This window comes from Solanum verrucosum, unplaced genomic scaffold, assembly GCF_900185275.1.
Source record: "Solanum verrucosum unplaced genomic scaffold, falcon-dt-bn FXZP01000175.1, whole genome shotgun sequence".
In the NCBI taxonomy this organism is placed as follows: Eukaryota; Viridiplantae; Streptophyta; class Magnoliopsida; order Solanales; family Solanaceae; genus Solanum; species Solanum verrucosum.
The window spans coordinates 1,719,816-1,734,707 of record NW_026020399.1 but is presented as its reverse complement, the minus strand read 5'-3'; the positions used below and the strand labels follow the sequence as shown (position 1 = coordinate 1,734,707).

At 30.1% G+C, this 14,892-nt stretch overlaps 1 pseudogene; it reads right to left on the bottom strand.

The window, feature by feature from the left end:
* Positions 1-13,080: 13,080 nt before the first annotated feature.
* LOC125839716 (uncharacterized) lies at positions 13,081-13,957 on the bottom strand (annotated as a pseudogene).
* Positions 13,958-14,892: the final 935 nt, after the last annotated feature.

Below are 14,892 nucleotides of genomic sequence, written 5' to 3'. Positions count from 1 at the left end.
TCGAACGACATACGAATTCCTTCATAGTTACTCTCCTCTCTAGATTTTGAAGGATTGTTCTTTTAAGTTTGCTCGTCTGCACTAAATTTTTGGTAGGTTTGTAACTCAATTTTTGCCCTAATTTTGATTCTCATTGAATTTTGACCAACATAAAATTGTAATCTTTGTCAACCTATATATATATATATATATATAGAACTAACACCAAAACTTCAAAAACCCATAGAGTTGTCAAATACATAAGTAGGAACCCCATCTTCTTTTTCTCCTTTGCTTATTGCAGCTCTTTTCAATCATACGTATTCTTAATTAACACCCAAACTGCATAAACCCATTCAACGAAATTATATATAAAAAGATGAAGAGAAAACTTGAAAGAAAAAATATGAAACCATTCAACCAAATAAAAATAAAAGAACAGTGAAGAAAAAATAACAAAGAATTACAGCACAGTGTGAAAAAGTTGAAGATGAATAAAGGCTTTTCTACTATAGGGACGGAAGTAGGCATGAAGGACACGTATAACCTACGTGTAATGAAGTGGAATAAGGGAAATTAATATAATATGACAAAAATACCCTCATCTAATATGAATTTGACTATTAACACACACGTTGATACCCAATTCACACTGACACTTCTAAATTCTAATATAGTAGAACTAGATATAGAATTCGTGCCAGCTCAATATATATTAATTTTTCGTTTTATTTATGTGATATTATGAGACTTGAGAAGTTATCCAAATTTTTATATTATTTTAAAAATATTTTAAGTTGTTAGTATTTTTTTACATAATTTAAAAAATAATATATTGCATTTTCTTTGTTCCAATTTATGTGGCATATATAGAATTTTAAAATTAACCATTTTTTATATGTCTTTTACATATATTAAGTAGTAAATTATTGTAATTTATAGTACCTTTTAAACATAATTTTCAAATAATATATATGTTACTTTTTATGTCCCAATTTATGTGGCATTCACATATTTTTTTAGAGTCCGTTGATTTTTTTTATTTGTATTTCATTTTTTTAAATTTGTTAACTATTGTGATTTATAATACCTTTTACGTCGTTTTCAAACAGTATATGTTTATCATTTAACCCATTTTATGTGGTACCAATAGAATTTCGAGAGTCTATCGAATTCTTTTATATAGTTTTGAAATATTTAAGTTGTTATATTAATTTATTGTTTCAATTTACGTGATATCATGAAACTTGAGAAGTTATACAATTTTTAATATGATTTTTAAAATATTTTAAGTTGTTGGTACTTTTTTACATAATTTTAAAAAATAATATATTGTACTTTCTTTGTTCCAATTTATGTGGCATTTATAAAATTTTAAAATTAACCACTTTTTTATATGTCCTTTACATATATTAAGTTGCAAATTATTGTAATTTATAGTACCTTTTTAACGTAATTTTCAAACAATATATATGTTACTTATCATGTCCCAATTTATGCGGCATTGAAATTTTTTTAGAGTCGGTTGATTTTTTAATATGCATTTTTTTTAAAATTATTAACTATGGTGATTTATAATACTTTTTACGTCATTTTTAAACAGTATATATGTCACGCCCTGAGCCTACACCCTGGGCGGAACTGACACTCGAGAACCATTGTTTTCCCCAATCGAACTCTTGGTTTGACTTAACTCTTAGCGGAAAACTTACTTATGATAAAAATACTTTAAAAAGTAAACTGAAATCTCAAAAGATAGCCTAGAATGTATAAAGAAACATTCACTAGCCAAAGTGGCACTCAAGTCTCAAACAACAAAAGAGGAATGGAAAGACTCAAGAACTATCATCAACTAACTGTCTATGAAGCCTCTAACAACTGAGATGGACGTGGGGACAAGACCCACGACATTCTAATTATAAAGTAATAAAAAGGGGTCCTCCGGAAGCAAGGAGGCTCACCAACGACTCTGAAGCTCAACTAGAATCAACGATGCACTGGATGTTGATCCTGGTTATATGTATCTGCATCATAACAACGATGCAGGCCAAATGACATCATTACATTGAATATACGAGCATGCGAGGGGAACTCTAGAAAAATACATAAGCTTGAAAGGCACTGAAAGAACATATCTGACTTAACTTAACTTAACTCATTTCAATATAAAGAAATAATATGGATGCAATATAAAGGAAAGCTTTTAAAATATGGATAACAACTCTGGGTATCTAGAAATACAATAATAACTCTGTATGTATGCAAAAATACAATATAAACTTTATTTGTATATAAAAATACAAATAATAACTGTGTATATAAGAATACAAATAATAATTGTGGGAGTTTCTCTATCCGACAACCATCACTTAAGAGCTATGTGATGATATAACGTTTTGTCTCACGCTGTCAGGGCCGTCTTATACCTTGCCAAGGGCATAGAACCTAACTACTGAGTGGATTCACTAGTCTATGCTAAAAAACACTAAGGAATCATCTAAAAAGTATGACCCTTTTCAACCTATGATGGCTACATGGTTTATGGGGGCCAGGAGTTGTCTGAACTCTCCCCATATCGGTGCTCAATACTACTCCCAAAATATTACTAGCTCATATGTTTAAAAACATAACTTCTTTCTGTGGTTTGAGATAATTGCTCAAAAACTTAGCTCAAAGGCTTTCTTGGAAAACAAAGTTCCCTCTCTTGTTTAATTGTGAAAGCATTTACTCTTTACTGAAAACTAGTTCAAAAGCTCTGTGGAAATCAAAATTGTCTTACTTGTTTAATTGTGAAAACAATTACTCCTTGGAAATACGTAGTCCCGATATACTCTTTTGAAGAAATGAACTTCAATCTTTACTGTTTACTCTTTACTCAACTCAAAACTCAAGTTTTAAAACAAAATTAAAACATTTGTAAAAGACCCTTGGGAAGACTCTATGAACTTCTCTTGACTTGACTCTTAACTCTACCTTGAATTTGAATTATGAATTCAAGGATATAATTTGTGATAGGAAAGATCTCGTGATGTTTAAGAATGTTTTTAGATAGTTAAACATGAGAAATGATCAAGAAATTACTGTCTGGAAGCAAGTCCGCGACGCGGAGTTACATTTAATTATTTGGTCGCAAAATAAATTTTGAGGCAGAACCGTGACCGCTCCGCGATGCGGAGAAAAATTCTGTGAAATTGTGGGGCAAGTCCGCGACGCAGACTGGGACACCAGATTTGCCCAATTTTTTTTCTTAATTCATTTTCTAACCTCAATTCGCCTAAAATCGATTCTTTTTCTCAATTCCTCTTTAGATTCAGATACCCAGAACATATACACTAGAATCTAACTCAAAACAACTTTAAACAATCGACATTCAACTCTCAAGAACTCCTCAATCTCATCCCAAATTCAAGAATGAAAGCAATTCAAGAACACAACTCAAGAACATCAAATTCTCAATCTTTTTAGGACGAAATTCATACTGAAATAAACATGTTTGGCGCATGGTGAACGAACCCAACGCTATGTGAACTCACATACCCTTGTAGGATTCAATCCTTGGCGAAATCCGCCATCAATTCCTCAAGAAATCGACGAATCTTGACCCTTCTTCTTCTTCTTTTCTCCTCTGAGTTCTTTTCTCTAAAACCCTAGCGTGTAATTTGAGCGCGTAAACTAAACCAATTCAGTTTTACCCCTAAGTAATTACCAAAAAATGAATTAAGCTAATTGGGTAGTGAAAAGACCATAATACTCTTCTAAAATCCAATTTTGACTTTTCTTATCTAGACATACCAAATTCAAATGAGCACATCTCTCTCATAAGAACTCAAAAATGTCCAAACTCGGTGGCGTTGGAAAGATAATTCAAAGATATTTCCTACGGTATCTTGTAGCACACCTAACTCATCCTGAGCTAGGAGTTATGGTCGTTTGAAGTTGATCCAAAACTCATACTTAGCTTAACTTTGTCAAACTTTCCAAATTTGATTAGTTCCAAAAAACGGTTTCTTTCTAATTCTAAGTTTTTCTAGTAGCGGGGTGCTACAATATATTTATCATCTAACTCATTTATGTGGTATCAATAGAATTTCGAGAGTCAATCGATTTTTTATATAACTTTTTTAATATTTAAGTTGTTAATTATTATGATTTATAGTATTATTATGTAAAAAAAATTAAAAAAAGATAATTTTTCCAATATTTATTATTTTTTCACTCTAAACGCAAATTTTTTTGTAGTGACAAATAAAGTAATAGGGGTCGTTTGGTAGAGTGTATAAAAATAATACCCATAGAGTGTATTAGTAATGCAAACATTAGTAATGTATGTATTAGTTATACTTGTATTAGTTATGCATAGATTATTTGTTATGCATTGTTTGGTTTGGTGTATTAAAAATAGTATACATTGTATAAAATTATTTATTTATAAAAGTATCATTCACAATTATGGTGAAAAAGAGGTAAAAGTACTTTTGAGGGATAATTGGGGTCTTTAACCATATTAATGCATGTATTGAATCCTTTGCATTACTAATACCTAGAAATCCATAGTATTAGTAATGAAAAAAATCACACCATATACACATTTAAGGGACAATATTACAAGTTTTAAACACACTCTTAAAAAATTCTTTCTTATAACAGTTTATTTACGGGTTATAACATATTACTTAAATTTAACTTTATTAAAAATCAATTACAGTTTTATTTAAAAATGATTAATCTTTTTATATTTTTATATTATTAATTATTAATAGCTAACTAATTTAATTGCAGTTCCTTTTTTAAAACCGAAATTATCAGTTACACGAATTTAGGGATTTACATTGATTAGACTTCCTTGTTTACCGTTACACTCCAAATATCTCATACACCAATCACAGTTCCCCGCCCACCCACGCCTATCAGTTTCTACACGCCACCACCCCACTACCCCATATTCACAATTTTCACTCCCATCTTCCTCACCACTCCACTACACCACATTCACAACCGTCCATCCAATCTTTCTCACAACCCCAATACCCTAACTCCACAATTGTCTCTCTTGTTACATTTCTCATCATCATCATGTCTAAGAAACACATTGAAACGCCTCGAAAGAGTGCCATATCGGTTGAAGGAACTTCTATTGATGAAGTTCATGTTCCAACTTTCAATATATTAACTCAAACCCCCCGCCTAAAATTGCTAAAATTTCGGCGACGTGTGGTTCATCTCAGTTGAAAGATAAAAAAAGAGAAAAAAAATGAAGCAAAGAAAAGGGCGACTTCGGCAAATCAAAAGGGGAAGAAGAGGAAGGGGAAAGTTGTTGAAACCCCTTCTGAATCTGATTCTGATTTTGTTAGTGAAACAAAAAAGAAAAAAAAAAACAAACAACAAATGTAGAAGTTGCTCAATCTTCAAAACCATCAACAAGAAGTACAACAAAAAAGAAGGAATCAGAAAATACCAACATCCAAAAAACACAAAAAAATTGTTAGAGTAAAATACTTTATTTAATTTATTTCCACATTAGCCAAAAATAGTGATTTTTTTATATCACATTATGCTTATTGTTGTTTTCGAAACATTTGTATGTGTGAAAATTGTTCGGAATATGAATAAAATGTGTATGGATATGAGGTTAATGTTTGATTGTTGGATTTTGTATGTATTTTGATACAATATTGGTATGCGAATGGTATGAATTGTGTATTAACATTGGTGAGATTGTCTATTAATTTTGTATATGGTATGAATTATTAAATTGATGTGAATAAAATTGTATGAATTGCTTAATTACTCTGTTTTGTATAAATTTAGAATAATATTGATATGAAGTTGAGATTTTTCCTATTAAGAAGGTTTATTTTTCAATTTATCCATTAATGTATTAAAATTGTTAAATTATTGTTAGCGTAATTAGATAAATTTATGAAAATAGATTGATGAATGCAACAGTGCAAATGAAGCTGGTATGATGTTTGAATAAAATTGGTGTGATTTTTTTTTTATAAATATGGCATAAGGCAGCACTAAAATTTATGTATATGCATGTGTATGAAACATGAATAATATTTGTATGAACATACTTTTATATATATTTTTTTATCAATGTTTATATGATTTGATTTATTTTTGATTTAATTTATATGATATAATTTAATTATAACTATTTTAAAACTATAGTTATTGTTGGAATGAAACTTGAATAACATTTGTATGAAGTGTGTTTTAATTTAGTATAAACAATTTTATTTTATAGGCAAGGAAGATATACACACACTGGGCTTCATGTACAAGCATGAATGTTTTTGGTGATCTGTTGGATTTCCTCGGGCAAGAGAGGTTTCAACAATTTCTCGAACAAACACCTTTAGGTGTATTTTATGGCATACACCACATAAAAGATTCAATGTCAACTATTGCGACATTTGATGATTCTTGAATCTGAAAATGTCAGAGACGACATGTTTGTTGTGAAAATAAACGGTACATAATTACGTTTTGGAATCAAGGAATTTGTAGCGATAACTGGTCTTAAATGTGGACTTCTTACAGATTTTTTTTCAGATCCGTATATTCCCAATAGACTTATCTTAAAATATTTTGGGATATGACCAAAGTCCCTAAGTTAGACTTCTTCAATAAGTTTAAACATGCTAACCTTTTTGAGACTGAAGACCACTTAAAAATTGGCATTCTGTACTTCATTACTTCATTTTTGACTGGTTCGGAGGCCTCAAAAACAACCATTCCCTAAATTGTATTTTGATTTGATTGAGTCCGGTCAATATGTCAACTTCCCATGGGGCAATGATGTTTTAGATTAACTCTTAAAGCTTGCAACCGTAGGTTGGGAAAGAATCCTACGTCATTCAAATTTAGTCAATTCCATATAGTGTTGCAGGTTTGGTTTTATGAGTGTTGTCATCCTTTTGACAACACAGTTGCTATCCGTGTTTCAAATGTCACACCGCGTATTCTCAACTGAAAGACATCAAATGAGAGTATTTTTTCGATGACTTAAAAAATACGATTTTCAGAACACATGGCAACCAAGTTATCTTTTAGTTATTGTCCTTTACTAATTATAATTTATTAATTTTTTAAAATAAATTTTAGTTCTCACATCTTATTTTGTTATCACAACATAAATTCTGAAACATAGTGCTTACTGACGAAGAGATAAATGCCATGGATCAGATCAATTTGCATCAATCTTCTAGTCACCATGAGACAGAAGATCAAGCAACATCAGAAGGCACGATGTTGACTTCAACGAAAAGTATGTAGAGTTGAAAAAGAAAATTGCGGAGGTATACAATTAAAAATTATGATTTAATATTTTTTTTACCATATTACAAGAATTTATCCACCCTTTCAATGTTTAATGACAGGTTCGGATGGAGTTGAAAGAACTGAAAGATAATGTTATTTTTCAATCCCTTTTCAATTAATTTTTATTAATTATTTTTCTGTAATATTTAATGTTTAACATATATGTATACATCTATTGATAAGGTTGATAAGCACATGACCGACATGAAAGCATATGTCGACAATTCGACAAAGTTGATAATTGAGGAGATTAGGTCTTCAAGAGGTCAACCATCACAAGCAACACACCAACAGGTATTAAATGGTTTTACAAGTTAAAAAAACTGAAACAGTTGGTGTATCATGATATGAAGTGTGTATGTGCAAGTAACTATGAAATGTATGAATTTAGATTTAAGTTAGTATTGTTTTGATATGACCAAATTTTATGCATGATTTTTTCAATTTCTGTCTGTTTAATATTGGTGTTAAATTGGTATGACCAAATGTTTATACAGTCTCTCTGTCTGTTTAATATTTTTCAGTTTTGTCTGTTTAATATTGTATTAAATTGGTATGATTTTCCAGTTTTGTCAGTGGTGTTATAAAATGTTTATTAACTTTCTGTATTAATAATTTAACTGTTATTGTTCAATTTTTTATGTTGGTTCAATTTTGGTATTAATACAATATTAAATATGTGAAAGGCAACATTAGTGAAATGTTATTGTTGTTTGTTTAAACTTTGTATTAATCTTGTATAAATTTTATATGAGACAGTTTTTTTGCATTATTTTATGATTGAATTTTATATTACGTCATGCATTAGGATGATGCCCATCAACATGTTGAAGAATCTGAAAAAGCTCCAATGGACCAACCTTCAGTTTCAATTAGGGAATACGTTCATACTTTAAACACGGATGGTATGAATTTCAATCTTATTATGATATGTATATTCACTTTCAAAGTTTGTTTAACATTATTTTTTTTATTATATAGATGAAGCTCAGAAGTCAAATGACCAAACAGTTGGTGTTGTTTTTAATGCTAACATACCTGGATCATCAAATTCAAAACCACCAACATTGGATGATTATCCGGAATTTTACTATGACACAAATTGTTGCACTTGATCCAATTCTCAATGCTAATACAACCCCAGATGTGCAACCAAGAAATAGGAACCCCGGCAAGTATGACACATCTCCGTATATTCGTTGTCAGAAGGCGAAAGCAGTTCAAGAAGAGTTCCTATTTTATTTCGTATTAAACATCCGTTTGAAAGTCACAATGGGTTTGAGGTTGCAACTGAGTTGATCGATGAGTTTAACAAATGGGTTTTCAAAGATGTCTCATCTAGGCGTGGCAGGTATATGTGTAAATAAAAAATAAAGAATTTTTTTCTTTCAATATTATCCAATCAATTTGTATACACTGTTTTTATATATTCTTACTGTTCACAGAAATCTGCTTATTCAAAGCTCAAAGATAGTTTTGAACCTCAAATGGACTTTGTGTTGTCAAAGTTGCAGAAAAAATTTTTCAACATAATGGTTAAACCTGGCAGGCCTTGAAGACGGGGTAAGTCTTATATATCAACCTTTTAAATAGTTAATTAAAACTCATATTCCAAATTTTTGTAATTATATTTGTAGTTTTTGTTTAAAATATATTTTAAAATATATATCCATGTTGTATGCATATTGAATGATTTCTGAATAAACTTGGTATACAGTGTTCATGTATGCATTTGATATGATTTTTGAATGAATTTGGAATAAAAATATACTTTCATGAACAATGCACTAAACATGATGGTAGAATGAAATTTATATGCATTCTGTATATATTTGAAACATTTTTTAATGATTTTTAAATGTTAACAACATGTTAATACCATTATGTATTATCTGAGAAAGAAGGCAAAGTACTCTCCCATACCACTATCATACAGTACATTGACTGTTGGTTTATGACGTGGGTTGATAACATTGAGAAACAATGGAGAGAGTCAAATTGCGACATGAGATCCATTTCTCCGACCACGATGTTGGACAATGCATTAGAGGCTTCAAACTGCTTGCCAACATTCCTTGGGACATGTTGACGATGTCATTATTCCTGTCAATATTAGTGAGAAATTTCACTGGTTTTTGGTTGTATTCAGAATCAAGCTTAGATGTCTACATGTATGCGACTCGATGAAGGGAGGATTTGTTCACACCAAGAAAGTAAATGAAGCAGTTGGTAAACTTGCAACAATGATACCACTATTTTTGACAGCACGAGATTTTATGGTAAAAGGCTTGATCTGTATGCCAATAAACTCCCTAAATATGTACACAAGTCTCAATCCGACCCACTTGATATCAATATATGATGCATGCTCCTCAACAAGAAGATAGTTCAAAGTACGTATTTCTATACTTTACTGATTTCATTAGAAAAGTTAAATTAATTTATTTCTTAAAATATATTTTTTTCTTATTTTTTTCATTTTTTCAGTGATTGTGGTTTGTACACATGTCTATTTGTTGAATACATCAGGAATGATATTTTTGATATGTGTTCTATTGATATTGATGCAAAGTACCATCGTCAAAGGTATGCCACAATCCTATGACATTATGAAAAAACAAAGAATAAGGATGGCGCGATCAGTGAGAGTGAAGTTACTGGTACGGTTGCTAGCAAATTTGGTGGACCTCGCTAGCAAAAAACATGTTCCGGATACCACAAATTATCCTACACCAAGACAACAGACAAGAAATTAGATATAGTCTATTGCACCTTCTACTTTTTTAGAACAACATTTTATTTTTTTTAACTTTAGGACAATTTTTGTGTTAAAGTATTTAATGATATATAATATCATATGTTTAATTCCAGTCAGATATCATCTACAAATGAATTACCATTTTTCGGGATGTCAGTTATATACAGACTTCATACCAGCTGGATTCACTGTTTGGGGAATATATTACACATTGAATATACCATTTACGGGATGCCAATTTTATACAAATTGCATACCAATTTGATTCAACATTTAGACGTAATGATATTAATGTGTATTACTAACTAGATTAAAAAATAATACAAATTTAGAGATCATGAATTAACTTTGTCTTATAATTAGTATAAAAAAATTAATGTTTGAATGTTAGGTACTGTATGAATTGTGATATAATGGTATGAATTGTGTTTTAACATTGGTGTGACTGTCTATTAATTGTGTATATGCCATGGATTATTAAATTTGTATGAAAATAGCGATTTGTCTATTAATTGTCAAACGTGTATGAAATTGGATTAATTGTTAAACTAGCGATTTTTTTCTAAAAATATCACATTATGCTTACTTTATATTCTAAACATATTTTTGGATGAAATGTGTATGAAATTTGATTAATACATGTATGCCTCTGCATTTAATGTTTGATTGTTGGATATTGTATGAATTGTGATAAAATATTGGTACACAAATGGTATGAATGTTTATACGAAATTAATGAATGTTTACATGAAATTGATTTTTCGTTGGTATATATATGTGTGATATAAATTGAAGTTAGTATTTGAATGACACCTGAATAAGATTTGTATAAAGATTGTTTTAATTTCATTTATAGTAGGACACCAGTTGAAAACCAAATTAATATTCATGATAAACTACATTAATTACTCAGGATACCAAATGCATTCCATAATTACCTTGTATAATTATCACTAATATTAACACTATCTTATATATTAAACTGAAATAAATTTTATTTCCAACAATATGCAATTTGTATGATTAATGAATGCATCGCGTATAAAAAATGAACAGTATACTAAACACTTAGTTATAATGCATTTCACACCAATTATGTTTCATATCAAAACAAAACATGAGTCTAAAAGACAAAATAAAATTAAAATTTTATATAGTCTAAACAAATAAATAATCAATTTTTTTTGCACAGGATAATTTGAACATGTCGTCCTGTTATGGCCAACTTGACGACATCTACTGCAAGTAACTTTAGACCTTTTGAATTTTACATCAGCAAACCCCTTCCAGCATTCAAGTTGCGGTCTTCCTGCTGTTCTCTTTGGACCGGGCGGCATCAATTTAGGCTCTGAAACATAACTTGGTATATCTCATGTACTCTCGCATGGGAGAGGTTCAACAGGGATGACATATGTATCTTGAAAATTCTTCAGGCTATAAAAAGGAGAGCATTAATCTGTTTAATGCAGTTTTCTGTATCTAAGAACTGTTATTCCATGCCCGCACGGTATCTCATCATTTTGAAATCTTCCGCAACTACACATCTTAGTGCTTAAGTTTACTATGTACCCCTTTGGTGTATCAACAACAACATGCATATCAACTGTTGATGGTATTACCTAACACACAAAAATATTGATCATTAAAATGATGTTACAAAAAAACAAGCCACAAAAAAAGGTTTGAATTATAGTTACAGAATGGATATCAAATTAATGTACTGTTTATTCTAGTTGGCAATTTATACTAAATTTATTCAATAATCATACTAATTGCATACATGAATACATTTAAATAATAATGAATAAAGGAAAAATCATACCCTCATACTGTTAGACAAAGCAATACTTTTCTGGAGCATAAGATCATATTTTTTTAAGCTCTGATCTAGTTTTTGCAGCCTCCTCGTTGTGCTTATGAATCCATCTTTGAACTGTTACCCTCATAAATTCAAGAAGTGAAATCACTAACAACCTTCTTGCTATCCTGTTAACATTATTCAAAGATTCGGCTATGTTTGAAGTCATGGTCCATGTTTGCTTACATTTTGAATAAGCCCTTGACCACTTGCTATACCCGATGTCATATAAATAATCTCTTATTCTTGGATCTATCTGGTCTATTCTTTGCATAATTGCCTCAAATTGTTGTATTGTATAAGCCTTTGCCATTGTAAAAAATAGCTTCTTCAAATCTTCAGTATTCCTATGGAAGTTCTTCAAAACACTACAACATAAGTGCCATATGCAGGCAAAATGTTCCAAACCAGGATATACTCTGACAGTCCCTTTCCATATGCTCTCGTTTCTATCTGACATAAAACACATGTTTTCCCTTTCTCCATATGCTTCCCTAAAATGTTCAAAGAACCAGGTCCATGATGCATCATTCTCAGCATCCACTATGGCATAAGCAAGTGGAAGTATGTGACCTGATGCATTAATTAAAAAAAAACATCATACAAATTTAAAACACACCTTATATCATATTTATTGTTGATTATAAATGTAAAAGATTCAAAAAATACCTCCTGGATCTATAGTGCTTGCAGTCAACATTGTACCACCATATGAGCCTCTTAAAGCTGCCCCATCAACAACTACAATTGGCCTTCAATACTCCCAACCTTTAATACATGCTTCTAATGCAACAAATGCATATAAGAATTTATCACATTTCGTCCTTTCTAATTTTAAAACCGGACCAGGATGTCTGCTCCAATATGTATAGATAACCTGGAAGTTTTTCAATTTTTACAAATAATTTTATAATTAGATAGTTGAACATTACAACACAACAAATATACTATTGGATACAAAATGGACACCAATTATATTCAAATTAGATACAGAATGGATATTAATTGGATACAGAAAGGAAACCAAATGGATAATGGGAATTCAATTTTTAAACAAACTGCATGCCAGATTGTTGCATTGTTAAAATTCACACCAATTCAGTCAATAATATAAAATACAAAATTTAGTTATAAAAATAACTGGAAGTTTGGCATATGACTAGGTTGGATCTCCACGCACCAATTTTATCGCCTTTTCTTTAGCTCTCCACACCTGCATGTATGTTAGCGCAACATCATGCACTTTCAACACGTCTTCCGCTATATCTTTTGGAGTGTATACAGTTGATGGATCAATAAATTTATCCATTATTAAAACAACTACCACGTCAGTTATTCCCTGACGCCTTGCATACACTCTATCTCTAACGGAACAAGTGTATTCCGCACAGTACTTTCTGATTTTAAATAACTTTGATTGATTCAAACATGATGAGTTTATCATCCAGGACAATTATCAGCAGGACACTTCAGGTAATAACTGTATAAAAAACAAAAAAAAATTCATCAAAAACTGATATACCATATACACTAAAAAAAAATACGCATTCAAACAATCAATTAAATCCTTACCAAGATGAACTAGAACGAGTCAGAAGAAATCTGAATTTTTCCACAACTCCATAATGTCGCATCACCTCCATAAGTGTTTCTTTATCATTGTAAATCTGATTTTCAGCTATAAATAAATTAGAAAGGTCACTAATTACTCCATTTCCTTCATCAGTATTTTCATCGACAACTCCATCTAAATTCACTCCTATCAAGCGGATGGAGTTGCTGGAGTATAAATCAAAGTTAGTTAGTGTTCTACTAACATCAGAATGTCTCCTATCCACAACAACTACAGAATCCTGATTATCTATTGTTATATTCTTCAAAGTTATGCATAATGGATGTTTCGTAAAGAAATCTACATTAGCTTTCTTTTGATCTAAAAAAATCCGCACACCAACATCATTGTGGATACTAACAGGGGGACATCTATCACTAACTATATATTTTATCTCTATATTGTGAATATTAGCATCTATCATTAGCTACGATGTTATCGCATTTACTAGACCACTATAAAGACTAGAATACTCATATATAATCCCCTCCATCTGGAAATCAACATATTTCCCTGTTTCATTAAAAAATAAATAACAATTAGTCTTACATAATACAAAAAAAACAAAATTATACACACTTGTAATTATTTTTTCATACAAAAATTATTCAGACAGTAAACTACAAACATATTTCATTAAAAAAGAAAATTCAGATTGCATACCTACTTAATACAAATTTCATACATACAATCATCATTTATACCAAATTTATACATTTCTCATACCAAATAGTTCATTCCTTTCACACAAATTTATACATAATTGACAAAACCTATATAAACAATAACATTTCACATTTCATACCAACTTAAAACATTTTTAATACACTTATTCAAAATTCAAAATAACTTTTTTTACTAAGTAGTTAACACACTTTCATATCAACTTAAAACAACTATCATCAATTCTTCAAAATTCTAAATAACCTTTTTTTCACATTAGTGAATACACTTTCGTACCAAATTCATTACACTTACACTAACAAATTCATTCAAAACTATACATTTTAATTTATTTTTTCACGAAAAAAACAGTAATCAATAATATTACAGAAACTTACCAAGAAAAAAACCAGTAATCAATAATATGGTGACACTAAACCACTACCAAAAAACAGAAACTTACCAAGAAAATCACTAATATTACAATTTCACAACAACTAATAAGTATTATGAACAAAACGTATTGTATATACAAAAAACATATCACATTCAATATAGTGACGATTTACAGTTTCACTTTTTTTTATTTCACTGAAATCCAAATAAAAATGGTAAACAATTAAAAAATACTCACTTGAAGCAACCCATCTTCCGCCATGTTTAATTAATATTGATACGTAGTTGTCCATCACAAAA